Genomic DNA, 17,302 nt, shown 5'->3' with positions numbered 1-17,302 from the left:
GCGTTCTGTCCTTGTTACGGTTGGAGGGGTGGGGTCTGAGGGTGGAGGTGCGGGATGTGAGCGAGATGTGTTGGAGGGCGTCTTTAACCATATGGCTGTATATACTGTACATAATACCTCACTGAGGTATTATTGCACACCGTTCATATCTCTAGTTGCATCTGTACATTTACCCGGCTGGTTCTTTCTCCTTACATATCTCTAGTTGTGTCCGTAGTCCACACGTACCTGGCTGGGTCTGTACTCAATGTATATATGACTGGGTCTATACTCTGTTCATATACCTGCCTGGGTCTATATTCTACATATAACTGTCTGGGCCTATAATCTGTATAGAATGAACAGCCAGAGGAAGTTGGAGATGCAGGTACAGTTACAACATTTAAAAGACATTTGGACAGGCTATCTCTCCACGCTTCAGGCTCTCTGCCTTTATTCCTGATGAAGGGCTTTTGCCCGAAACGTCGATTTTGCCTGTCCTCGGATGCTGCCTGAATTGCTGTGCTCTTCCAGCGCCACTGATCCAGAATCTGGTTTCCAGCATCTGCAGTCATTGTTTTTACCAAGGTTTACAGGGATATGGGCCAAACACAGGCAAATGAGACTAATTTAGCTTGGGAAATTTGGTTGGCGTGGACGAATTGGGCTGAAGGTTCTGTTTTTGTGCTGTATGTCTCCATGATTACGACTCTGTATACCTGATTGGGTGCAGACTCTGAACACAGACCTGATTGGGACTGAACTGAATGGGAATCAAGTCAAATCTCTGTGGCACACTCAGTGCAACAGGTAGAATTATCATCACTGAGTCTTCAAGACGAAACCTACAGGCACTCGACATTGACAATACAGGTGTGAGTTCATTAAACACAGCCACACTTGGATCTTAATTTGGATAAGTGAATAAATCACTGTGTAGAGTGTCCACTGCATAGCGGCTGAATAGCAAATGCATCTATGGCCTTCTCTGTAGGAATTTTTCTGTGTCGTTGATGGAGCTCTTAATGTTGGCCTGTAGTAATCTAGCACATACTGGGGGATTATATGCCTATCCAAAAACTACTGATCGAAAATGTGAAAGAATTGGATTGTTAATACCTAAAAGTGTGCTTCTGTTGCGTTCATAATGCTCTCTATTCTTTCTCTCTCAAACCCTCCTTCCTTTTTTTATCAACCACCCCCAGAGCAAAGATGCTGGGATCAGGACTCTGGTCATGCTGGATGAACAAGGAGGTAAGTGAGCTTCAGATGCTACTGTGGGTCCTGTTGGGAGATGGGGGTGGTGAGAATAAAATTGACCGACCACACTTGATGGTTGGGGGAGGGTGCTCATGGAAATGAGTGGGTTGATGGTGCTGAGCTACAGAGTAACACTCACACAGGGTAACCATTCTGCTATCAGTTGTATGTTGTTAAAGGTTATCATGTTACTTTGTCTCAGTAGGTAGAAGATGGATAGAATCCCTACAGTGTGGAAACAGGCCATTTGGCCCAACAAGTCCATGCTGACCCTCCAAAGGGTAACCCACTCAGACCCATTCCTTACCCTATTACTCTACATGTCCCCTAACTAATGCATCAAACCTAGGCATCCCTGAACACTATGGGCAAGTTAGCATGGCCAATTCACCTAACCTGCACCTGTCTTTGGATTGTGGGAAGAAACCTACACAGACACAGGGAGAACTTGCAAACTCCACGCAGACACAGAGAGAACGTGCAAATGCCACACAGTCACCCGAGGCTGGAATTGAACCCCGGTCCCTGGCGCTGTGAGGCAGCAGTGCTAACCACTGTGCCACCCTAAAGCAGGTAGCTGCACTGCTCAGTGTGGAGCTAGGTCATGCCGACCTCAAATGATTCCAGCGCTAACCTCTTCTGAGTTGACTCAACCAAGCTCTGGCAGCAAGTGTAATGCTGGGATTGTCCCAACGAAGTTACTGTGCTGCGTGACATTGGGAACTTGGTGGTGGCACTGGGATTTCATAGATAGAATCATATAATTCATACAGTGCAGCAAGAGACCATTCAGCCCATTGAGTCACTCACAGCGCAAGAAATGGAAACAGAGATGTCAAGCAAGTGAAGGGAGGAGTTGGACATGGACCAGGTGAAGGTCAGTTGAGGTTGGAGATGAAATTGATACAGTTTTCAAAATTTCGGATGAGAGAGGGAGGCAGTACCAATGATATCTTTGATGTACCGGAGAAAGAGTGGTAGGGAGGGATTGGAATTAGGAATGTGCCACTTAACCCACAAAGAGACAGGCATAACTGGGGCCCATGTGGGTACCCATGGCCATACCTCAGATCTGAAGAAAGTGCGAGGAATTAACAAAGAATGGAGACCGTTACAGCGTAGTACAGGCCCTTCGGCCCTCGATGTTGCACCGACTCGTGAAACCAATCTGAAGCCCATCTGACCTACACTATTCCATCATCATCCATATGTTTATCCAATGACCATTTAAATGCCCTTAAAGTTGGTGAATCGACTCCTGTTGCAGGCAGTGTGTTCCATGCCCTTACTACTCTGAGTAAAGAACCTACATCTGACATCCGTCCTATATCTGTCACCCCTCAATTTAAAGCTATGTCCCCTCGTGCTAGCCACCACCATCTGAGGAAAAAGGTTCTCACTGTCCAACCTATCTAACCCTCTGATTATCGTATATGTCTCTCAACCTTCATCTCTCTAACGAAAACATGTCCCTCAGCCTTTCCTCATAAGACCTTCCCTCCATACCGGGCAACATCCTGGTAAACCTCCTCTGAACCCTTTCCAAAGTTTCCACATTCATCCTGTAATGCGGTGACCAGAACTGTACGCAATACTCCAGGCAGAGCTGCACCTGAGTCTTGTACAGCTACTGGGCTAGGTACACCATCGTACTAGTGCTTAAAAAAAATTGCTCCCTCAGCATTTTTCTTCCCGATTGTTTTCTCTTTGGACAAGAATTTCTAATAAAATTGACTATGTTCCTGCAATTGGGGAATTATGACTCATAGATAGCCACATATGCAAATGAATTACTGCACACACACACACACACACACACAATGGGGGAAATTTCATACTGGACACGTAGACAAGGGCCAATGAGCAGGCAACGTTATACTTGAAGAGGTGATGAAACAGGCATTTGATTTGTCATGGTGTACTTTATGAGGATACGTCAATTGAAACGAGGTGCCTGAGGAAAGGAAAGAGACCTGTAACTTAGTGAAAGAGTTTTCGATCCCAGTGTGGGGCAATAGACCTGGCTCAACATGAGTCACAGAGTTTTACAGCATGGAAAGAGACCCTTTGGCCCATCATGTCTGTGCCAGTCATCAAGCACCTATCCGATCCAGTCCAGCATTTGGCCCATAGCCTGGTATGCTGCGGCACTTCAAGTGATCATCTAAATATTCCTTATAATGCTGTGATGTTTCCCGTCTCTATCATCCTTTTAGACAGTGTGTTCCAGATACCAATCACACTCTGGGTGATAAAAGATCTCTCTCAACTCCCCTCTAAACCTCCTGCCCCTTACCTTAAATCAATGTCCCCTAGTTATTCATCCCTCTCAGGGGACATGTTTCTCCTTATGTACCCATCTATGAGCTTGTAATTCTGTACACTTCAATCAGTATCCCTCTCAGTCTGCTGTGCCCTCAGAAACAACCCAAGCTCAACTAGTTTCTGCACATGCTACTTCAGCTCTGACTGAACTAACATTATATACAGGCAAAGGTGAGGACTGCAGATGCTGGAAACCAGAGTTTAGTTTAGAGTGGTGCTGGAAAAGCACAGCAGGTCAGGCAGCATCCAAGGAGCAGGAAAATCAACGTTTCGGGCTAACATTATATACAGCTGCACCACTAATTGGATTACATTACAGTGTGGAAACAGGCCCTTCGGCCCAACAAGTCCACACCAACCCGCCGAAGCGCAACCCACCCTTACCCCTACATTTACCCCTTACCTAACACTACGGGCAATTTATCATGGCCAATTCATCTGACCCGCACATCTTTGGACTGTGGGAGGAAACTGAAGCATCCGGAGGAAACCCACACAGACACGGGGAGAACATGCAAACTCCACACAAACAGTCGCCTGAGTCGGGAATTGAACCCGGGTCTCTGGCGCTGTGAGGCAGCAGTGCTAACCACTGTGCCACCGTGCCGCCCACAACTCCTGGCTGTTGTACTCAATACCTCAACTAATATGACCAAGTAACCCGTACACCTTCTTAACCACCTATTCATCTGACCTGTTGCCTCCCCCAACGCCTGTCCACCATCTACCTGGAATCTTCCTGAAGATTGGCTTATGCCTGAAACGTCGATTCTCCTGCTCCTTGGATGCTGCCTGACCTGCTGCGCTTTTCCAGCAACACATTTTCAGCTCTGATCTCCAGCATCTGCAGCCCTCACTTTCTCCTCGATGATAGGATGTTTCTTCACTTCTGTGAAAGCTATGGCTTAGCTACGCACCCATTTCCCAGAGTGACCCTTTTTTAAGAGTTGATGAGAAGATGCCAGGATGGAGGCAAGGTTATGTATGAACTTTCTGTAATAACTCACCAGCCTGAGGAAAGACCTAAGCCCCGGTACATGTGTGGGAGCTGGGCAGCTTTGATCGCCCTCACTTTATCTTCCAACAGGTGTACCCTTGAAAATGCTAGCTTTTGGAGCGCTGCTCCATCACCAGGAGGTTGTCAACCACTTGAAAGAGCAGCGCTCCGAAAGCTAGTGCTTCCAAATAAACCTGTTGGCCTATAACCTGGTGTTGTGTGATTTTTAACTTTGCCCACCCCAGTCCAACACCAGCATCTCCAAATCAGGCGTAACCAAGTTTGTGAGATCTCCCTCCCTAAAGCCATGCTATCTATTGCTAATAAGTCCATATTTTTCTAAATGTGAGTAGATTCTACCCTTAAGAATCTTTTCCAATAATTTCCCTACCTCTGACGTAAGACTCAACAGCCTGTAATTTCCTGGATTATTCCTGTTGCCCTTTTTAAACAAAGGAACAATGCTGGCTGGTCCCCAAACCTCTCCTGTGTTTAAAGAGGATACAAAGATTTCATACAAAGGTCCCAGCAATTTCCTCACCTGCCTCCCTCAGCATTCTGGGATACATCCCACCAGGCCCTGGGACTTGTTTACCTTCATGCTTTTCAAAACACCCTTTTTATATCACAAAAAATATCTAGAATATCAACGTACCCCTCCCAAAACTCACTATCCACCATGTTCTACTTCTTTGTGAGTTCTGATGCAAAGTATTCATTAAGGACATCGCTCACTTCCTCTGGATCCAGGTGCAAATTCCCTCCTTTGTCCTTGAGTGAACCTACTCTTTCCCTCGCTAGCCTCTTGCTTCTTATACGGTTGGTTCTACTGTAAGACATGTTTCTTCAACACAAATTGGCTTTAACGCAATTGAAGAATTTAGACCGTTATTTGTAGTAAGTGAAAGTGAGTATTTCATGGACCTTTTTAAGCCTCTGACCTCCTTGCTATCTTTATATTCTGGGCGGCACTGTGGCTCAGTGGTTGGAACTGCTGCCTCACAGCGCCAGGGTCCCAGATTCGATTCCTACCTCTGGGTGACTGTCTGTGTGGAGTTTGCACATTCTCCCCGTGTCTGCGTGGGTTTTCTCCGGGTGCTCCGGTTCCCTCCCACAGTCCAAAGATGTGCAGGTCAGGTGAATTGGCTGTGCTAAATTGCGCGTAGTGTTAGGTGCATTAGTCAGGGGTATATGTAGGGGGACGGGTCTGGGTGGGTTACTCTTTGGAGGGTTAGTGTGGACTGGTTGGGCTGAAGGGCCTGTTTCCACACTGTAGGGAACCTAATCTAATATTCCTCAAGGGCTCTGCCTGTCTTCAGTTTCCTAAACCTTATGAATGCCTTTGTTCTCTTTTTGACTAAAGCTTGCAGTTTCTCCTGTCATCCAAGGTTCCCAAATCTTGTCATTTTGACAGTAGCATGCTGGTCCAGAACTCTAATCAACTGGCCTTGAAAAGATTCCCAAACGACAGAGGTGGATTTACCCTCAAACAGCTGCCCTGCATTCCCACCTAATATTGTTGTAGTTTTTTTTATTTCAAAAATATGCTTTATTCATAAAATTATTTTGATATCTATACAATTGGTCACGCCATTCTTATGCACACATTGCATTTCTTTACATACAGAGATCGGAATTAATCGTTCGTATATACATTGACCATCCAGATATTTAGCTGAGGTGTCAGTGGGGCCCAATTTCTGAGTGGACCTCCTGTTCTTCTTAGGTAGGCAGATGTTACACGGTGGTCTTCCCCATCGCGCCTTGGCGGCAGCTGCCCCAAGCTTCAGCGCGTCCCTCAACACGTAGTCCTGGACCTTGGAATGTGCCAGTCTGCAACACTCAGTCGGGGTCAACTCATTCAGCTGGGAGATCAACAGGTTTTGGACCGCCCAGAGAGCGTCCTTCACTGAGTTGATGATCCTCCAGGCACAGTTGATGTTCGTCTCGGTGTGCGTCCTGGGGAACAGACCATAGAGCATGGAGTTGCAGTTAGCCTTCCCCCAGTTTAGTACTTTTAAGCAAGGATTACTCTTATCCTTAACCATAAATAACTTTAAACTGCTCCCAGTCCCCTTCACAGTGATATTGACTTGCTACACGCTCCTCCCAGTCTCCTACAGAGGAAGCGCTACATCTTTCTTGCCCAGCCCTCCCCCAGCAGTAGGTAATGGGATGCAATTCAATTGTTTCAGGATATTTGATGGTTTTATTTGTAAATTATGAGTTGCCAGGAAAAGGGGAAATATTTTCTTAATTGGACTTTAAAATTTTATGCATTAATAGTACCGAAAATACTGTTTGATCATCTTTGAGTTCAAAGCAGTAATTAATCTGGCTACTTATGTACAGGACTCAAAAGATAATGAAAAATAAAACTAAAAATAAAAACCAAAAATGCTAAGCGTGAATGGAAAATTAGATTCCTTATACATTCTTGCAAATTTAGTAAACACATGCAGATAATGGCAGGTCCTTGAACGAATGGGTTTTGTTTTCAATTTTTTTTTAGTCTTCTGTTTTGTTCTCCCTCCACTGACTATTCCAAACCTTAGCTAGTTCACAGGGTGAAGTCACTCTCCAATCTCTCATCTTACTTTCCATTCCTTGAGGAAGTGGTGCTGTAGACGTCTTGGTCAATGCTTTTTCTAGCATCGAAATTAAATCGTGAGAACAGGAGTGTTTAGAAAACTGAGGTTTGCATTATTTGTACAGGCTGATGGTATTTATCCAACCCTTTCAGTAAGCCTCACTGAAGGCATTCATTGAACACCATGGATCTGTATTTCTGCCTGTGTTCAGACAGCTTTTTCTTTATCGATTTTGATGGAAATTAATGTCAGAAAGTTTGTGTAATGGTGAAGCCAATTCACCTGCTATTAACCATTGCAGTCCAACTATAGTTCCAGACTCACTGGTCTTAGCTAGAATAGTTTCAGCAGAGATTTCCTCCCAGTCATCTCCCTGGGGCAGGCTCACAGCTGATGGGCGGCTACCACACTCAGAAAACAAGTGAGTGAACAAAGTTCAAGGTGGAGAGGAAAGCCATGAGTTCTGTAAGTCTCAGATAAGTGCTGAAACAAGTTCTGAAGGAGACGGTTAATCTAATAGTTCAGATCCAGTGCTCATGAGAACAGAGGTTAAGGGCTATCATGGAGTGCACTGTCCCAATGAATACCCAGCTGGTTTCTTTCCCTGCAGGAAACTGCGGTGTATATAATGCTCTATATATAGTACTCTAGATCAATGTTCTAGATAGCACACTATATATATATAATGCTCTGTATATAATGTGCTCCATATTTTGTATTCTCTATTTAATGCTCTATATATTATGCTCTTTATATTACATGCTATGTATATTACGTGGGTTGTGACTGCAATTTTGAGCTCCATTGTAATTTTCTTAAAATGTCTGGTCAAATTCCTTGTAATCAGTCAATCCCAGGATTGTTGCATCTCCTCGTAGCTTTGCAGATTCCTTCAGGTCCATGCTTATTCTCCCTGTGTTAGTGAACCCTGCATTCACATGACATTCCCCATCGTTTCAGCAGCATAGCATCCCACTTCCTGGTAAGTGTTCGAGACAATAGGGGCATGTGCCTTCTTCCACCTCCCCATCCCCACCAACACACACAGACGGATACACACACGCACACACAGACAAGCGCACACACACACAGACACACACTCGCGCGCACACACACACAGACACACACAGGCACACATACACGCGTAGACACACACACGCACACACATAGACACACACACAGACACACACACACTACAATTGCTTAGTTGGGATTGGGTAATTGAGGCCATGATCAGCAAATATAAGCCTGTGTCACACTCTGCCTGACATAGAACATAGAACATAGAACATTACGGTCCAGTACAGGCTCTTCCGCCCTCGATGTTGCGCCAAACTGTGAAACCAATCTGAAGCCCATCTAACCTACACTATTTCATTCTCATCCATGTGCCTGTCCAGTGACCATTTAGATGCCCTTAAAGTTGGTGAGTGTACTATTGCAGGCAGGGTGTTCCACACCTCTACAACTCTCTGAGTAAAGACACTACCTCTGACATCTGTCCTATATCTATTACCCTTCAATTTAAAGCTATGTCTCCTCTTACTAGCCATCACCATCTGAGGAAAAAGGCTCTCACTGTCCACCCTATCGAACCCTCTGATTATCTTATATGTCTCAATTAAATCACCTCTCAACCTTCTTCTCTCTAACGAAAACAGCCTCAAATCCCTCAGCCTTTCCTCGTAAGACCTTCCCTCCATATCAGGCAACATCCTGGTAAATCTCCTCTGAGCCCTTTCCAAAGCTTCCACATCCTCCCTATAATGCGGTGACCAAAACTGTACACAATACTCCAAGTGTGGCTGCACCAGTGTTTTGTACAGCTGTAGCATGACCTCGTGGCTCCGAAACTTGATCCTTCTCCCAATAAAATCTAACACACCGTATGCCTTCTTAACAACCCTATCAACCTGGGTGGCAACTTTCAAGGATCTATGAACATGGACACTGAGGTCTCTCTGCTCAGCTACACTACCAAGAATATTACCATTAGCCCAGTACTCTGCATTCCTGTTACTCCTTCCAAAGCAGATTAACCTCACACTTTTCCGCATTAAACTCCATTTGCCACCTCTCAGCCCAGTGCTGTAGCTTATCTATGAGAGTGGAGAGGGCATGGACAGGATTTCATGGTCACAAGAGTGTGCTGGCAGGCAGCAAGCTGGTTTGAAGTGCGTCTACTTCAACACCAGGAGTATCTGGAATAAGGTAGGTGAGCGTCCAGCATGGATAGGTACCTGGGACTTCAATGTTGTGACATTTTGGAGACATGGATAGAGCAGGGTCAGGAATGGATGTTGCAGATTTTTCTTTAAAATCAGGGAAGGCAGTAAAAGCGGGGAAGGTGTGGCTTTGTTAGTCAAGGATATTATAACGATGGCTGAAAGAACTTTTGATGAGGACTCGCCTACTGAGCTGAGGTTATGAGCTGAGGTTAGAAACAGCAGAGGAGAGGTCACACTGTTTGGAGCATTTTATAGGCTCCGCAGATTCCAGGGAGATGGAGGAGAGGATTGACTAAATGATTCTGGACAGGAGTGAAAGGTGGTCATTATGGGGGACTTTTACTTCCCCAACATTGACTGGAAATGCTATAACTCTAGTGCATCGGATGGATCAGTTTTTGTCCACTGTGTACAGGAGGGTTTCCTGACACAGGATGTCGAAGGGTCGACAAGAGGGGAGGCCACACTGGATCTGGTACTTGGTAATGAACCAGGCCAAGTGTTTGATTTAGTTGGAGGTGAGCACTTGGAGAGAGTGACCATAATTCAGTTACGTTTAGTTTAGTGATAGAAAGGGATAGGTACATGCCACAGGTCAAGAGTTATCGATGGGGCAAGGGCAATTATAATGCGATTAGGCAAGGATTAGGATGCATAGAATGGGATAGCAAAATGCAGGGGATGGGGACAATGGAAATGTGGAGCTGGTTTAAGGAACAGACATTGCGTGTCCTCGATAGGTATGTCCTTGTCTGGCAGGGAGGAAGTGACAAGGTAAGGGAACCATGGTTTACTAAAGAAATTGTATCTCTTGTTAAGTGGAAGAGGGAGGCTTAGGTGACATTGAGACGTGATAGTTCCGATGAGGCGATGGAGAGTTACAGATCAGCTAGGAAGGATTTAAAGAGAGAGTTAAGAAGAGCAAGGAGGAGACATGAGCAGCCTTTAGCAAATAGAGTAAAGGAGAACCCTAAAGCTTTCTATAGGTATGTGAGGAATAAAAGGATGATTAGGGCAGGAATAGGGCCAGTCAAAGACAGAAGTGGGAAGTTGCGTGTGGACTCTATGGAGATCAGAGAGGTGCTAAACGAACATTTCTCAATGGTTTTCACTCAGGAAAAGGAGAATATTGTAGAGGAGAAGACTGAGACACGGACTATGAGACTAGGAAGGATTAAGGTTAGTAAGGAGGAGGTGTTATCAATTCTCAAAGGTATGAATGTAGATAAGTCCCCTGGGCTAGAAGGGATTTATCTGAGAATTCTCTGGGAAGCTAGGGAGATGATGGTGGAGCCTTTGGCCTTGATCTTTGAGTCGTCATTGTCTACGGGTTTAGTACCAGACGACTGGGGGATTGTAAATGTTGTGCCCTTGTTCAAGAAGGACAGTGGAGATGACCCAGGTAATTATAGACCAGTGAGCCTTACATCTATTGTAGGAAAAGTTTTGGAAAGGATTATAAGAGATAAGATTTATAATCATCTAGCAAGCAACAATTTGATTGGAGATAGTCAACATGGCTTCGTCAAGGGCAGGTCGTGTCTCACAAACCTCATTGAGTTTTTTGAGAAGGTGACCAAGTATGTGGATGAGAGTAGGGCAGTTGACGTGGTGTACATGGACTTCAGTAAAGCCTCTGATAATGTTCCACATTGTAGGCTGATGGAGAAAATGCGGAAGCATGGGATTGAGGGTGATTTAGCAGTTTGGATTAGAAACTGGCTTTCTGGAAGAAGGCAGCAAGTGGTGGTTGATGGAAAATATTCAGCCTGGAGACCAGTTACTAGTGGTGTTCCACAAGGATCTGTTTTGGGACCACTGCTGTTTGTCATTTTTTATAAATAACTTGGACGCAGGCATAGGTGGATGGATTTGCAGATGATAATAAATTCGGTGGAATAGTGGACAGTGTGGAAGAATGTTACAGGCTGCAGGGGAACTTGGGTAAACTGCAGAATTGGGCTGAGTGGTGGCAAATGGAGTTTAATGCAGATAAGTGTGAGGTGATGCACTTTGGGAAGAATAATAGGATAGCAGAGTACTGGGTCAATGGAAAGATTCTTGGTAGTGTGGATGTGCAGAGGGATCTTGGTGTCCATGTACATAGATCCCTGAAAGTTGCCACCAGGTTGATAATGCTGTTATGAAGGCATGCAGTGTGTTTAGGTTTCATTGGCAGAGGGATTGAGTTCTGGAGCTGTGATGCCATACTGCAACTGTACAAACACTAGTGCAGCCGCACTTGGAATATTGTGTACAGTTCTGGTCGCCCCATTACAGGAAGGAAGTGGAAGCATTGGAAAAGGTGCAGAGGAGATTTACCGGGATGTTGCCTGGTCTGGAGTCAAGCTCTTATGAGGAAAGGCTGAGGGACTTGGGTCTGTTCTGATTGGAGAGAAGAAGACTAAGAGGGGCTTTAATAGAGACATACAGATGATCAGAGGATTAGATAGGGTAGACAGTGAAAGTCTTTTTCCTAGGATGATGACATCAGCCTGTACGAGGGGGCATAACCACAAATTGAGGGGTGATAGATTTAAGACTGATGTCAGAGGCAGGTGCTTTACGCAGAGAGTGGTAAGGGCGTGGAATGCCCTACCTGCCAATGTAGTTAACTCAGCCACATTAGGGAGATTTAAACAATCCTTGGATAAGCACATGGATGATGATGGGATCGTGTAGGAGGACGAGCTGAGAATAGTTCACAGGTCGGCACAGCATTGAGGGCCGAAGGGCCTGTCCTGCGCTGTGTTGTTCAATGTTCCATGTCCATTTGTAACCTACAACATCCTTTTGTCACTATCGACAGTCCTACCGCCCTTAGTGTCGTCTGCAAATGTGCTAACCCACCCTTCTACCCCCTCATCCAGGTCGTTTATAAAAATGACAAACAGCGGTGGCCCCAGAACCGATCCTTTCGGTCCACTTTGATTCCACATTCATTCTCAGTTCCTTTGAGAAGCCCCCATTGGGCTTGTCACATGGTGGACTGACTCTGGAGCCATGGAACAACATCTGGGAATCAGTTTCCACCTGGAACTGGTCTTTAAACATGTACCCGATGAGTTCCAAAGACAACAGAGTGGGACCAAATCAGGCTTATCCCTGATTATGATGTGACAATGTTTTTTTCTAAATAACTTTTTAGTATCTCATTCACAATCTTGCAGCCCTGGCAGTAACTGCTAACTGTGACTTTAATCAGTCCTTTGACCAGGCTTGTAGTAACAAATGTCCCGGGTTGTTCTGAGTGCTGTTTATCCCAGATATTTCTCTTCCTGACGCTCAACTCCTTTACTTCTGCTCTGACTAGAACAACTTGATCGTGTTGAGGAGGGCATGGACCAGATCAACCAAGACATGAAGGAGGCAGAGAAAAATTTATCAGACATGGCAAAGTGCTGTGGCCTTTGCGTCTGTCCCTGCGCCAAGTAGGTATTGGCATTCCAAGGCACTTTCTGGACCTCCACTGGTCCCACTGTGTCAGGAGACTGTGGCAAATACCTGGTGTCCATGTGGTACTGTTTTTGTGTCTGTCCATTTCGCTCTTTTCCTTCATTCAGTGAGTGTGTAATTCTTCAGAGGGATGAGGGAATCCCACACTGAAAGGGGTTTGCTGTAAAGTGTGATCCGGTTGCCAATGGGGGACATCAACGTCCAACAGCCTGAGGTTTCCCCGACAGCTCCCGTACCTCACTTTGCCGTTACCGCGGTCCAACCCCGATCAGTTTGGGAGCGCCGCTGATCCCCTGTTTGTTTGTTGTCGGTGTCTGTGGAAACTAACTGTCTTCCTCATTCAGAGCAACTGGAGAGGATTGAAGAGGGAATGGATCAAATCAATAAGGACATGAAAGAAGCAGAAAAAAATCTCTCGGATCTGGGCAAATGCTGTGGCCTTTGTTCCTGTCCTTGCAATAAGTAGGTGCCAACCGTTGGCCCCAGAGGCCACTCTGCCTGCCTGCCTGCATGCCTGCCTGAAAAGCTGCTTGCTCGGAGCTAACACGGCTGCTGAGAACCATCTGCTGTAGAGTAGACATCAGAATGATCCCTGCAATCTTCTGGCTTTCTCATTCCTGAGACACCCATTCCCTGTTCCAAGAAGCTCAACTCAATCCATTACAACATTGGAAAGATGTCAACTTGAGTGTTCCCGCTAACTGCATCAGAATGGTAACCTTTCTGATTGGCTGGGTGTGGAGGTCATCTCCATAGAGACGAATGCTCAATCACTGTGATTCACAGTAAAATATTCTCTGTCCAGGAGTCCTCAGCAACAACACATTAACCTCCTTCCCCTCCCCTATCATCATTCCAACTTCCATTCCTCTACTCGGAATACCCGATTGAACCATCTGATTGGCCTGTACCACCTGCCTGTTGGACTTGAAGTTAAAAATGACATTGATGACTGCAATGATAATTCTGAGGTCAGCTAACGTGACCATGTTATATTGCTGACTGTGAACACACACAGCACCTATCTGTGGTGCTAACGATTAGATTTGCCCTACTGGGTTTCCTCCGGGTGCTCCAGTTTCCTCCCACAATCCAAAGATGTTCAGGTTAGGGTGAATTGGCCATGCTAAATTGCCCATAGTGTTCAGGGCTGTGTAGGCTAGGTGCATTAGTCAGGGGTAAGTAAAGAGTAATAGGGGAGGGGAATGAGTCTGGGAGGGTTACTTTTCAGAGGGTCGGTGTGGACTTGTTGGGCCAAACGGCATGTTTCCACACTGTAGGGACTCTACGGATTGTATCAAACAGAGCTCCTGATCCAGTGATTTGGATCGAACATTTGGTTTTTGAGGTTAGCTCAGAAAGTGAAGAGTAATCCCCTCTCCACCATAGTTTTTATTTTAATATTTTTCCAATGCCTGCATTTGGTAGCAATCCATAATTGTCTTTGAACTGAGTGGCTTGTTAGACCATTTTAGGGGTCAGTTAAGAAGTCAACCCGATAGGTCTGGAGTCACATGTAAGCCAGACCGGGTAAGGATGGCAGAATTCCTTCTCTATTAGTGAAACCGATGGGTTTTTACAACAATCAGTGATAGCTGACATCAGCACCATGAACAAGACTAACTTTCAAATCCAGAATTTCATTACTGCATTTAAACTTCGCCACCAGCCGTGGTGGGATCTGAACCCGTGTCCTGGGCCTCTGGATTCCTAACAAAAAACAGAAATTGCTGGGTTACAAATCACACAACACCAGGTTATAGTCCAAAAGGTTTAATTGGAAGCATTAGCTTTCGGAGCAACGCACCTTCATCAGAAAGCCAGTGCTTCCAATTAAACCTGTTGGACTATAACCTGGTGTTGTGTGATTTTGAACTTTGTACACCCCAGCCCAACACCGGCATCTCCGAATCAGAAATTGCTGGAGAAACTTAGCAGTTCGAGCAGCACCTGCGGAGAGACTGCCGAGTTAATGTTTCGGATCCAATGGCCCTTCTTCAAAACGCTCTGGATTACTAGCGCATCAATGCTACATTCAGTTGACAAGAGTTGTGGGGCTAAGGCTTTGCCCAGAGTCCTTGACTCAAAGTACAGAGTGACCCCTTGATTTAACAAGAACCCCTTTGTCAGGGCCCATGAAGAGTAGAAAAAGGAAATGTCATGGCAGTGAGTGGACAGACTCACAGAGATGAGCACTGAACCCAAGAGCTTTCACCCAATTTTCCTCAATATAGACAACCTTTGCAGGAATTTCTTCTAATTCAAATCATTTTCAGAAAGAAACTAAATAGAGTTAGAAACCTTCCCTCTGGGCAACTAATCTAGCAGTGTTCCTGAAGGAGTGTCCCACTAATGTGTGAAATCACTGCTGCCAAGGTAGGTCTGTAGCGTCGATTTTGATACGAGATCCTGGTGGGATGTCATCTTTTGACTGTCGGTCACTTTCTAAATTTACGGGAATTTCTCTGGTGGACCGGACTGGGTTTGGTGCATGACATGTCAGTCTCGAGTGGTAAGTGTCCCAAATGCCTGGGAGGGGTTGACACCATGACCACGTGGAATTGGAGTGCTTGACTCACTGATGGGATGAGGGAATGAGTGACAAGGCTAGTGTTTATTGCCCAACCTAATTGCCCTTGAACTGTGTGGCTTCATTGGCCAAGAGTCAATCATACCGCTGGGCCTATGGGGTTCCGTGGAGACCAGACTGAGTAAAGATGGCAAACCAGATGGATTTTTTCAGCAATCATTCCAGGTTCTCGTTCAATCCAAATTTTACCATTTGCCTGGTGGGTGGATGGGGACGGGGTGGGAGGTGGGGGGGTGGGGTGGAGTTCAAGCCTCCATCCTCAGAACATTAGCCTGGGATTCTGGATGGCTAATCCAATGATGTCACCACAACACCATCACCCACACAACCAAACTGTGCCCAAATGTTTACTCCATTGGCAAAGAAATGGACTGGCAGGTCTTGGAGTGAAATGCATGCCCTGGTCGGCTGGGACTCCAAAACGATTGATGGGACCATTGGAGCAAGCCGAATATTGATTTTGGAGGCCGTGGTGTGGTGGTAATGTCAGCAGACTAATAATCTAATACTCAGGGGTCACGGATTCAAATCCCACTTGTGGCAGAAGGTGAAATTTGAAACAAAATGTAGTCTAACAGCAGCCAATGAAGTAAATGTTGACTGTTGTGAAAACCCATCTGGTTCACTAATGGACTTTACAGGAGGAAATCTACTGTCTTTACCTGGTCTGGCTTGCATGTGATTTCAGGCCGGCAACAAATTGGTTGAGTCTTAACTGCCCTCCAAAATGGACAAGCAAACAACTCAGTTCAAAGGCAACTAGGGATGGGCAGTAAACACTGCCCTTGTCAGTGGCTCCCATATCCCAAGACTTAATTGTAACAAGTACTCATGTCAGTGTTGACCACACTCTCAAACAATGTTCACTGACCACGGCTGTGGACATCGACAATGTAAACTTGAATGGGCCCATCCATCCTCCCTCCCTTTGTTTGCTGGACGCTCACGGGATTTATAATCAAAAGAACTTGTGAGAGTTTTAAAGGAAACGTAGGCCTTGCAATTTGATGTTGCCATCGCGTCACAAATTTCTCCAGGTCCACCCTCTGGGGAGACTCCATGATGAATTTCGACAATTGGACCAAGATGATAACAGATTTTTAAAAAAAATCAAACAGCACTCTCCAACTGGGGTGAGATGAAGGCGACAGCATTTCTCGAAGTGATTTGGCTTGTCTTTCTAAAAACTGGGCTAAATATGGTGTCTTGAGAGCATTGGATTTTTGATTTGTACCTCCTGTGAGGAGGTATTTCCTAGAGTTTGATGTTTCCATGACCTGTTTATTACAAACATTCAGAACTAAAACCTGAAATCCCTCAGTGTCGCTTTCTGGTTCTTTCTCTATCCACTTTTCTTGAGATTTGGTCATCTCTCTCCTGTGTCCTTCCATGCTTATTTCTGCTAAATATTAGTTACTGGGGCTATTTATATGACATCGTTGCATTCCTGAAACATTGATTTGTAAGAATACAGCAGTGTGGAGACACTAACGTGCCAAGGTGTGTGGTTCCACTCTCCTCAAACTTGTTGGTTACAATTGCTCCGAAACTAAATAACAGCCAGACCCTTTATGGACAAGCAATATCCAAATATACTGACCAGGAACGTAACACGCAAGTTCCTCCAGAAACAGGTGGATTCTGTTGTCAAAGTTACTGGATGGGAACATTTTAATCAGTTATCGGATGCTGCATGAAGGAAGTGGGGAGAGGGAGAGAGAAACCATGTAGGGTGGGGAGAGGGAGAGAGAGAGCCCGTGCTGGGTGGGGAGAGGGAGAGAGAGAGCCCGTGTTGGGAGGGGAGAGAGAGAGAGAGAGCGAGAGAGAGAATGTATAACACACTGACAGAGACAAACACTCCCCATCCTGCACTCCC

Source organism: Chiloscyllium plagiosum, chromosome 41, assembly GCF_004010195.1.
Source record: "Chiloscyllium plagiosum isolate BGI_BamShark_2017 chromosome 41, ASM401019v2, whole genome shotgun sequence".
NCBI classification, from domain to species: Eukaryota; Metazoa; Chordata; class Chondrichthyes; order Orectolobiformes; family Hemiscylliidae; genus Chiloscyllium; species Chiloscyllium plagiosum.
This window is presented reverse-complemented; position numbering follows the sequence as displayed.